Source organism: Eleutherodactylus coqui, chromosome 11 (genome assembly GCF_035609145.1).
Source record: "Eleutherodactylus coqui strain aEleCoq1 chromosome 11, aEleCoq1.hap1, whole genome shotgun sequence".
NCBI lineage: Eukaryota > Metazoa > Chordata > Amphibia > Anura > Eleutherodactylidae > Eleutherodactylus > Eleutherodactylus coqui.
Window position 1 is genome coordinate 130,551,924 of NC_089847.1, and position 9,753 is coordinate 130,561,676.

The window sequence follows — 9,753 nt, forward strand, 5'->3', positions numbered from 1 at the left end:
ATGATGGCCCAACTGGTACACAGAATCAAAAGCAGCGATGACGGCGACACTGAACAAGAATGGGTGACACCTAGGTTCTCTGTAGCTGCTGCATCATTTGTCCAGTTAGCATGATCTTTGCCATATGCGAGTCCGGACAGAAGTAAGGTGGCCATATAACACTTGCCTTGACCACTCTACCCATTTCAGGGATTGCCAATTTGACCACATTCAGCTCACACCTGTTGGGGAGTATGAATATATGCTTGTTGTTGCTCGAGTCTTTTTCAGGTTGGAGGCCCACCCTGATACTAAGATAAATGAGCAGATAACCACACAGAAGCTCATGAATGAGGTAATCTGCAGATACAGGGTACCGGAAGTGAATGAGGTAAACGAAGGTACACACTTCACAGGTAAAATAATGTGACATCATGTCTGGAAAGTAATTTGACAGGGGAGTGTGCCTTAGTAAAGCCCTTATGCTCTTCCACATCCTGTCAGACAGCATTGAAGATAATGAGGTTACCCCCCATAGTTACTCTATCTTGATCCAACTTTGCTGTGTTCGGTAGTTATCCTGTCATGTTGGTCTACCCTTGTTTCCTGCATAGGTACGACGGCTCTTTCCAGTCTTGTCACTAGGTAGTGTAGGGTCAGGGTAGGCGGCCTGGACGTGTTCACCATCAGGACTATCTCTAGGAGGGACATCGGTGTGGGTGAAGATCAGGGAGTCCCAATCCGTGTGTACCTGTGCACACTACTAGCATTGTAACAGTACACTAGAGTGAGAAGAGAGGCTCCTGGTGGTAGTTTGGACCTACACGTGTACATTGACGTCATAAGACAGCCAAGGGGGATACCTGACGAGTTTTTAAAAAATTTTCCTGATTATTATGGTAAATAAAATGTTGACTGGATTAATTATGTTTATTACAATCAAAAGTGATTTATAAGTTATACTAGAAATGCCTTATAGGGACTAGTCGACCAATAGGACCTACCTCGACTATGACTTTTCAAAATAGAATGGCACTAGGTACGATTTTAGCAAAAAAAAGGGAGTGTCTGTTAGATGATAGGGTTGACTTGTATCTACATTCCAGACAACACGTGACCCGCGGGTAAAGACGCAGTTGCCATTAAGAAGCTGACCGCACTAACTAAAAAGAGCTAACCTTAGTCTGTTTTTCCTCAGTAAGGTACCTAACAGGAGAAGGAAAAAAGATATATAAAATAAGTTTTGAAACATTGTGTATTTAGAACACTGTGATAGGTTTTCACTAAGATTTTGCTTTATTTTATCTGCAGTGCACTCTGCTCATGTCCACGCAACATGCCGGTGTTACAACGCCCCTGGTCCTGTTACCTTGCCGCCTCTGGAAAAGGGAAGTGGGAATAATCACCTTGTAGCTCTTTCCGTCCAGATTAATATATATATGATAATGCACTTACTAATAAGACAAAGATTCAGTCATGTTGATCAGTAATTAGATAGTCCTGACTTTGCACTCTTGTTGATGAATCGAGGTAGCGTCAAGAAGGCGGGGTTCTATACAAGTTATGCAGTGTTTACCTGAAATAGTAAAAGTCGCACCTCTCCTAACCTAATGCCTCGAGATCCCAGGTGGTAGCCTAGACCTCCACATGTACCAAAAGACCCGATTGCCATGAACCCACACCTAGGTATCAGAGGGGCATTTGCAGCCTAGGCGACAGTTGTGAAAGACCGCCACTCTACTGAGTTTTCAGAACGTTCTACACAAGAGGTTATTCTGATAAGGAAGTTATTAATTATATTTGTCACCTTTATAGTCATCCTAATTTCTGTTTGTTGTTGCATACAGTGTATTCCGACCCTGATGACTACCTGGTCCACCTGTCTCACTACGATGTCCAAGAAAAAGCCCACTGTCAGCGCAAACGTCGTCATAATGGATCCAGAATACGATGATGTCGAACCATCCTATACCCCCATGACAGCAATAGCTCCAGTGTACAACACAATGCGAGTCTAGGGTCAGCAGTGGGGGTGGGACGGAGCAGGGCGAGTTTAGTGAAACAGATAGTTTCAAGGGGGGTCTGTGGTGGAAGCCCAGTATATATCTATATGGATCGGTGGGCCTTGGCAGTAGACAGTTGTCAATTTAACATTCTGTATACATATTTGCTTTCTGTCTTGCTACAAATATAATGTTCTTACAGTTATGCAATAGGTACTTCCGCTCATATGAAAATATCTGTTTTATAACTCTGCTGACATGGGGAAGCCAACATGAAACTTCTGTTCTCAAAACGCTGACAAGATAATATATAGTATAAACACGTCACGTTTTCCATCTGTTTTGCAACTTTGGAAGACAGTATAACTCAGACATGGACAACCGCAGTCTGAAACAGCTACCGCAGAAATTACCCAAGCAATTTTACTGGAAACGTATGCAAATAACATGGGGGGTTTGTGCAATTTATAGTTCATGAGGTAACATCCAATCATATCGAAGGAACCACACGTGGGCCTAAGACAACCCAGTCATTTCATCCACCACCTGATGGCCAATCACAGATGACCGGAGGATGGAAGAATTGCAAGATGCTTATCCAATAATTAAACAATACGTTGTATCTATGTAATCTTTTGACCTGCCCAGATGTTAAACTCTTAAAAGAGGCTACACGCCCAACATTAAAGTTAGAATTGAGGAAGCTATACATGCTGAACCTTGTGTCAGTGTGAAAACTTCTTATGCGCATTATCAATTCAGAATTAATATGGAAGGGTGTAAACATTCCAAATTGAGTAAGCCGTGGTTCCACAAAGGAATTCCACGTCATCGGCACCTTTATGTGGCCTTTGACAATAAAGAAAAAGCAGCAAGCAGATTCAAAAGACACAGTCAAAAACAGCGATTGATGTAATCTGGATCTCTTTAAAATGATCCTTGTTACATGTAAACTTAGCTCTCTTTACTCACCACTGGATAATTATACACTGCCAGTAGTCGGGATAAGGGTATGGTAGTGATTGAACCCTGGTCCCCAATAAACCCGGCTAATCTCTGATCCTTTCTGCAGGAGTAATTAGGGATGATAACTCCGGGTCCTGATAAAACCTGTAATACATTCTTTATTGCCTTTCGAGGATTTGAACATGAGTCATAAATGTGATATCCAATAGTCATGTTTGGTAAAAGTGTTGGTTCTTTGTTCAGTTGGTCAATGGCAAAAAGAAAAATTTGAAGATTTCTGTAGAACTGATGCAGCGGCCTGTCAGAGAAAAACGACTAGTTGTAAATTAAATATATAGTCTATATTATATGTGCACTGTACAATTGTTGATAATTAAAGATGAGTGAGCACAATCGTCCGAGCTTGATTGCTCGTTCGAGCATTAGGGTACTCGAGATGCTCGTTACTTGAGACGAGCACCACACGGTACTCTGGTCAATTCCATTTCCTTCCCCGCATGTTTAGCGCCATTTTCTAGCCAATAGACATGCAGGGCAGGCATTACCACTTCCTCCTGTGACCTGCCAGCCCTATCCCACCCTCCTGCAGTGAGTGGCTGGCGAGATCAAGTGATCGCTGAGTACTTAAAGCGGTCCCGCCTGCGGCTAGCCTCAGACACATGCTGGCAGAGATTAGAGAAAGTGCTGCTGCTGCTATAGGGAAAGTATTAGTGTAGGATCCTGTCTTCAAGAACCCCAACGGTCCTTCTTAGGGCTACATCTGACCATGTGCATTACTGTTGTGGTTGGCTGGGAGCAGTAGTGCACAATTTATTTTTTTTTCATCTCGGGCTGTGCAGGCCATTACAACTATAGCGTTCTCAGTCTGCAGTCTATTATACAGAGTATAGGGAAAGTTCTGCTGAGAAAGGGAAAGTGTTAGTGTAGGATGCTGTCTTCAAGAACCCCAACGGTCCTTCTTTGGGCTACATCTCACCGTGTGCATTTTACTTGGTGGCTGCTGGGAGTTGCAGTGTTTCCATTTTTGTATTACGCAGCTAGGCCTGTTTGCAGCCTTCCGTAATATTTTTTTCTGGCTGGAGTGTGCAGTAAAATACCGCTCTCACCGTGAAAGTGCACTCAAATAATTCCTAGTCTGCTGCGAACATACTTATTTATACCATTCTCTGTCTGCAGTGAATTAGACGCAGAGTATTGGGACACAGCCAGTTCTAGAGGGAAAGTGATATACACTATACAGTCCCTATCCTCTGTGCAAAAATCCTAAAGCACCTTTGTTGTTCCACATCTGACCGTGTGCATTTTACTTGGTGCCTGCTGGGAGTTGTAGGGCCACCATTTTTCTATTACACAGCCAGGACTGTTTGCAGCCTTCCGTAATATTTTCTTCTGGCTGGAGTGTGCAGTAAAATACCGCTCTCACCGTGAAAGTGCACGCAAATAATTCCTAGTTTGCTGCGAACAAACTTATTTATACCATTCTCTGTCTGCAGTGAATTAGACAGCGGTCTCACCGCTAAATAGTACTGTAATATTACCTGGGCCACTACAAAGTATTTCACCTCAGCCGCTGTGAAAAGCATCTCACAATGCAATTTCCGTTGGTGGGGTTGAGATTGCCACAGTTACCAGAACTATCCACTGGCTTTAGAGTCTTCTCCCACTCCACACAGCCTCTATAATCTACAAGTCTCTGCGAGCAGTGAATTACCCCAAGGTATCAGCGCAAGACAGTGAGTTACATTTTTCTAGTCACAGCATAGAGCCTCCGTTATCTTTAAGTCTCTGTGTGCGGTGAATTAAGGCCCAGTTGTCAGTGCTGTACAGTGGGGTAATTTATTTGGGCCCTGCTCTATTCATAATCCGCCATGATGAGGAGTAGGGGTAAGGGTCGAGGACGTGGACGTCCAAGTGAGGGTGTGGGCACAGGCCGAGTTCCTGGTCCAAGTGAATCACAGCCGGCTGCTGCGGGATTAGGAGAGAGGCAAGTTTCTGGTGTCCCCAGATTCATATCACAATTTATGTGTCCACGTGGTAGACCTTTATTACAAACAGAGCAGTGTGAGCAGATCCTGTCATGGATGGCAGAAAATGCATCCAGCAATGTATCAACCACCCAGTCATCTACGCAGTCCACTACTCCCGGCTTAGGGACTGCAACTCTGAATCCTCTGGCTTCTGCTCCTCCTTCCTCCCAGCCTCCTCACTGCATGAAAATGACACATTCTGATGAGCAGGCAGATTCCCAGGTACGGTTCTCGGGTCCCTGCCATGAGTGGGAAAAAATGGTCCTCTCTCACCTGAGGAGTTTGTCGTGACCGATGCCCAACCTTTGGAAAGTTCCCGGAGTCCGGGTAATGAGGCTGGGGACTTCCGGCAACTGTCTCAAGAGCTTTCAGTGGGTGAGGAGGATGATGATGAGACACAGTTGTCTATCAGTGAGGTAGTAGTAAGGGCATTAAGTCAGAGGGAGGAGCGCACAAAGGATTCGAAGGAAGAGCAGCTGGACGATGAGATGACTGACTCCACCTGGTTTGCCAAGCCTACAGAGGACAGAGCTTCAGAGGGGGAGGCAAGTGCAGCAGCAGGACAGCTTGGAAGAGGCAGTGGAGTGGCCAGGGGTAGAGGCAATGCCAGAGCGAAGAATCCCCCAACTGTTTCCCAAAGCTCCCCCTCGCGGCAAGCCTCTGTGCAGAGGGATAGGTGTTCAAAGGGGTGGATGTTTTTCAGTGAGAGCGTGGACGGCCGATGAACAGTGGTGTGCAACCTGTGTCGCACCAAGATCAGTCGGGGAGCCAACACTACCAGCCTCATCACCATCAGCATGCGCAGGAATATGATGGCCAAGCACCCCACTAGGTGGGACGAAGGCCATTCACTGCCTCTGGGTCACACCACTGCCTCTTCCCCTGTGCCCCAACCTGCCACTCAGATCCAACCTCCCTCTCAAGACACAGGCACTGCACCCAGACCCTCACTTCCACTGTCCTCGACCACATCCAGCAATGTCACTCAGCACAGCTTTCAGCTGTCGCTAGCACAAGTGTTGGAGCAAAAGCGCAAATATGCCGCCACGCACCAGCACGCACAAGCTTTAAACGTGCACATTGCCAAATTAATCAGCCTGGAGATGCTGCCATACAGACTTGTGGAAACGGAGGCTTTCAAAAACATGATGGCGGCGGCAGTCCCGCGCTACTCGTTTCCTAGTGACCACTATTTTTCCCGGTGTGCAGTCCAAGCGCTACACCAGCACGTCTCCCGCGAACTTAATCGTGCTCTCACCAGCGCGGTTACTGTGAAGGTCCACTTAACCACGGAAATGTGGACAAGTACTGGCGGGGAGGGCCACTATATCTCCCTGACAGCACATTGGGTGAATTTGGTGGAGGCTGGGACTGAGTCAGAGCCTGGGACCGCTCACGTTCTACCCACACCCAGAATAGCGGGTCCGACCTCGGTGCTGGTATCTGCGGCAGTTTATGCCACCTCCTCTAAACCCTCCCCCTCCTCCTCTGCCTACGCAACCTCTACCTCTCAATTAATTAGTGTGAGCAGCACGTCGCCAGCAGTCGGTATGGCGCGGCGCGGCAGCACAGTTGTGGGCAAGCGTCAGCAGGCCATGCTGAAACTACTTTCAGCTTAGGTGACAAGAGGCACACGGCCCCCGAACTGCTGCAGGGTCTGGCAGAGCAGAATGACCTCTGGCTTTCGCTGCTCAGCCTCCACCCGGGCATGGTCGTGTGTGACAACAGCCATAACCTGATGGCGGCTCTGTAGCTTGGCAGCCTCACACACGTGCCATGCCTGGCCCACGTCTTCAATCTGGTGGTTTAGCGGTTTCTGAAAAATTACCACCACTTGTCTGACCTGCTCGGCAAGGTGCACCGTGTCTGTGCACATTTCCGCAAGTCCACCACGGACACTGCCACGCTGAGGACCTCACAACATCGGTTTCAGCTGCCAGAGCACCAACTGCTGTGCGATGTGCCCACATGCTGGAATTCTACGCTGCACATGTTGGCTAGGCTGTACGAGCAGCGTAGAGCAATAGTGGAATACCAGCTGCAACATGGGCGGTGTAGTGGTAGTCAGCCTCCACAATTCTTTACTGAGGAGTGGGCATGGATGGCAGATATCTGCCAGATCCTCGGAAACTTTGAGGAGTCTACCCAGATGGTGAGCGGCGATGCAGCAATCATTAGCATTACCATCCTGCTGCTTTGCCTGCTGAGAAGTTCGCTGCTAAGCATAAAGGTTGACGCTTAGCGATTGGAACAGGAAACATGGGATAACAGTATGTCGCTTGATAGCCAGACCACCCTCATGTCTATATCTCAGCGCGATTTGGAGGAGGAGGAGGAGGGGGAGGGGGAGGAGCAGGGGGAGGAGTGGGAAGAGACAGGTGGCCACACTGCAGAGGGTACTCATGCTGCTTGCCTCTCATCTGTTCAGTGTTATGGGCTAAAGAGTAGGAGGAGGATCCTGAAAGTCATCTTCCTATTGAGGACAGAGATGTGTTGCATACTGGTACCCTGGCACACATGGCTGACTTCATGTTAGGCTGCCTTTCCCGTGACCCTTGCATTAGACGCATTCAGGCCAACATTGATTACTGGGTGTACACCCTTCTCGACCCATGGTATAGGGAGAACATTTCCACTCTCATTCCCGAAGATGAAAGGGGTACGAGAGTGATGCAATACCCCAGGCCCTGGTGGAAAAAGTGATGCTAAAGTTCCCATCTGACAGGGCTAGTGGCAGAAGTCACAGTTCAGAGGGCCAAGTAGCAGGGAAGGAGCAGGGATCAGGCAGCATGTCCAGCGCAGGCAGGGAAACACTCTCCAAGGCCTTTGCCAGCTTTTTGGCTCCCCAGCAAGACTGCGTCACCACTCCCCAGTCAAGGCTGAGTCGGAGGGAGCACTGTAAAAAGATGGTGAGGAAAAGAGAGCAGTGGCAGAGCAGAAGCATAGCGGAAGGCACCGGAGGTGAAGCGCACACCTGCAGGGAGGATGGTACGCGGCAAAGAGAAGGGAAAGGGAGAAGAAGCCAGCGGCCGGCAAAAGCAAGATGGCGCCGGCGGCAGAGAGATGAGAACACTCATACCGCGCCCCTCCATAAGCAGCTCGGACACAGCGCGCAAGCTGGCAAGGTATGCCAGGGAGGAGGGGGGAGGAAAGGAGGAAACAGGCAGCCCCAAGCAGCGGAGGAGAGACATAGAGGAGCAGGAGAGCCCACGAAACGACAGGCAAACGGAGGAAGGGGCCAGATGCACAGAAAGCATGACAGATGAGAGAGGGGTTAACACAAACACACTAACAGACCCCAATAAAGGCAGTAAAGACAAAGACATACAAGACAGTAGAAACACCGCACAAAACCCTGAAAATAGCAGGCAAGATACCACCAGCCAGCGAGGGGGCATGAACAACTCGGGCAAGCATGCTAACAGTATACAAGAGAGCAGGAATACCACAAATGCAATCATAAGTGTGGCACGAGATGGTAAAAACAACGAAAGTGAATGCGGTGATCACGCACGAGAGGAAACAAATAACGCAAACACAACTGACAGTGGCATAAGAAACGGCATAAAGGATGCAAGTACATCTAATAATTGTGCACCAGATGCCAATAAAAATATAGATGATATCGCTATAAATGACCAAAGGCAGGAAGACGCAAGAAGCGATAAAGAACCTACGCTGAAAGACATCTTCAGCGAAATAACCAAATGCAACGTATCGCTGAGCAATCTTAATATGCAAATGGGCGCAATGCAAACTAATGTAAACCTGCTACGACATGATGTACAGAAAATATCAGAGCGGCTGACAGAAACCGAACAACACATAAGTGATGTGGAAGACGCCATACAGCCAATACAACGAGATATGGAAAAAAGTTTGCATGACATAAAGTATCTACAGAACAAAGTGGATGACCTAGAAAATAGGTCAAGAAGAAACAACGTGCGAATAGTGGGCCTCCCAGAAAAAGCGGAAGGAAGAAATCCAGCAGAATTCTTTGAAACATGGCTGCCTGAACTATTTGAGAGAAACACCCTCACTACAATGTTCGCAGTTGAAAGAGCACACCGTGTGCCCACGCGACCCCTCCCTCCAGGGGCCCCTGCTAGACCGATGCTTGTTAAAATACTGCATTATAGAGACAGAGACACTATACTCCAAAAAGCCCGCGAGAAGGGAGAAATTCAATTTAACGGCACAAGAGTCTCCTTCTTTCCAGACTTTTCTACAGAAATACAAAAAAAACGCGCAACATTTATAGAAATAAAAAGACGGCTCCGAAACTTACAAGTACCATATGCAATGCTGTATCCTGCCAAACTGAGAGTGGCAGCGGCGGGTACAACACATTTCTTTGAAAATCCAAAAGAAGCCAGCAATTGGATAGACCATAATGAAGAGCAAATCCGGAGAGGAAGGTCACCGCGCAAATCGCCAGGAAGAGACAAAGACTAAAGAAATGCTTAATCAAAGGGAACCGAAAAAATCTTGAGAGGAGCACCTGGGGCGACAGGACACATCGTTTGGGAGAATGGAGGACTGGTACCCCGATCCGAGTGAATGTCAACGGATCAGTGAGTTATATGTTGGGGATGTTCGTTGTTTGGTCTCTCTCTCGTATGTTGGGGAAATGTTAAATAATTCACAGATAGAGGAAAAAATGTTATGCGGTAGAAATAGGATGCAAGAAGGGGTAAGGGGAAGGAATGTTAATATAACTGTATATATGTATGCAAGGAGTGGGGCAGGTGCGATATCGCTACGGAGATGTGGAC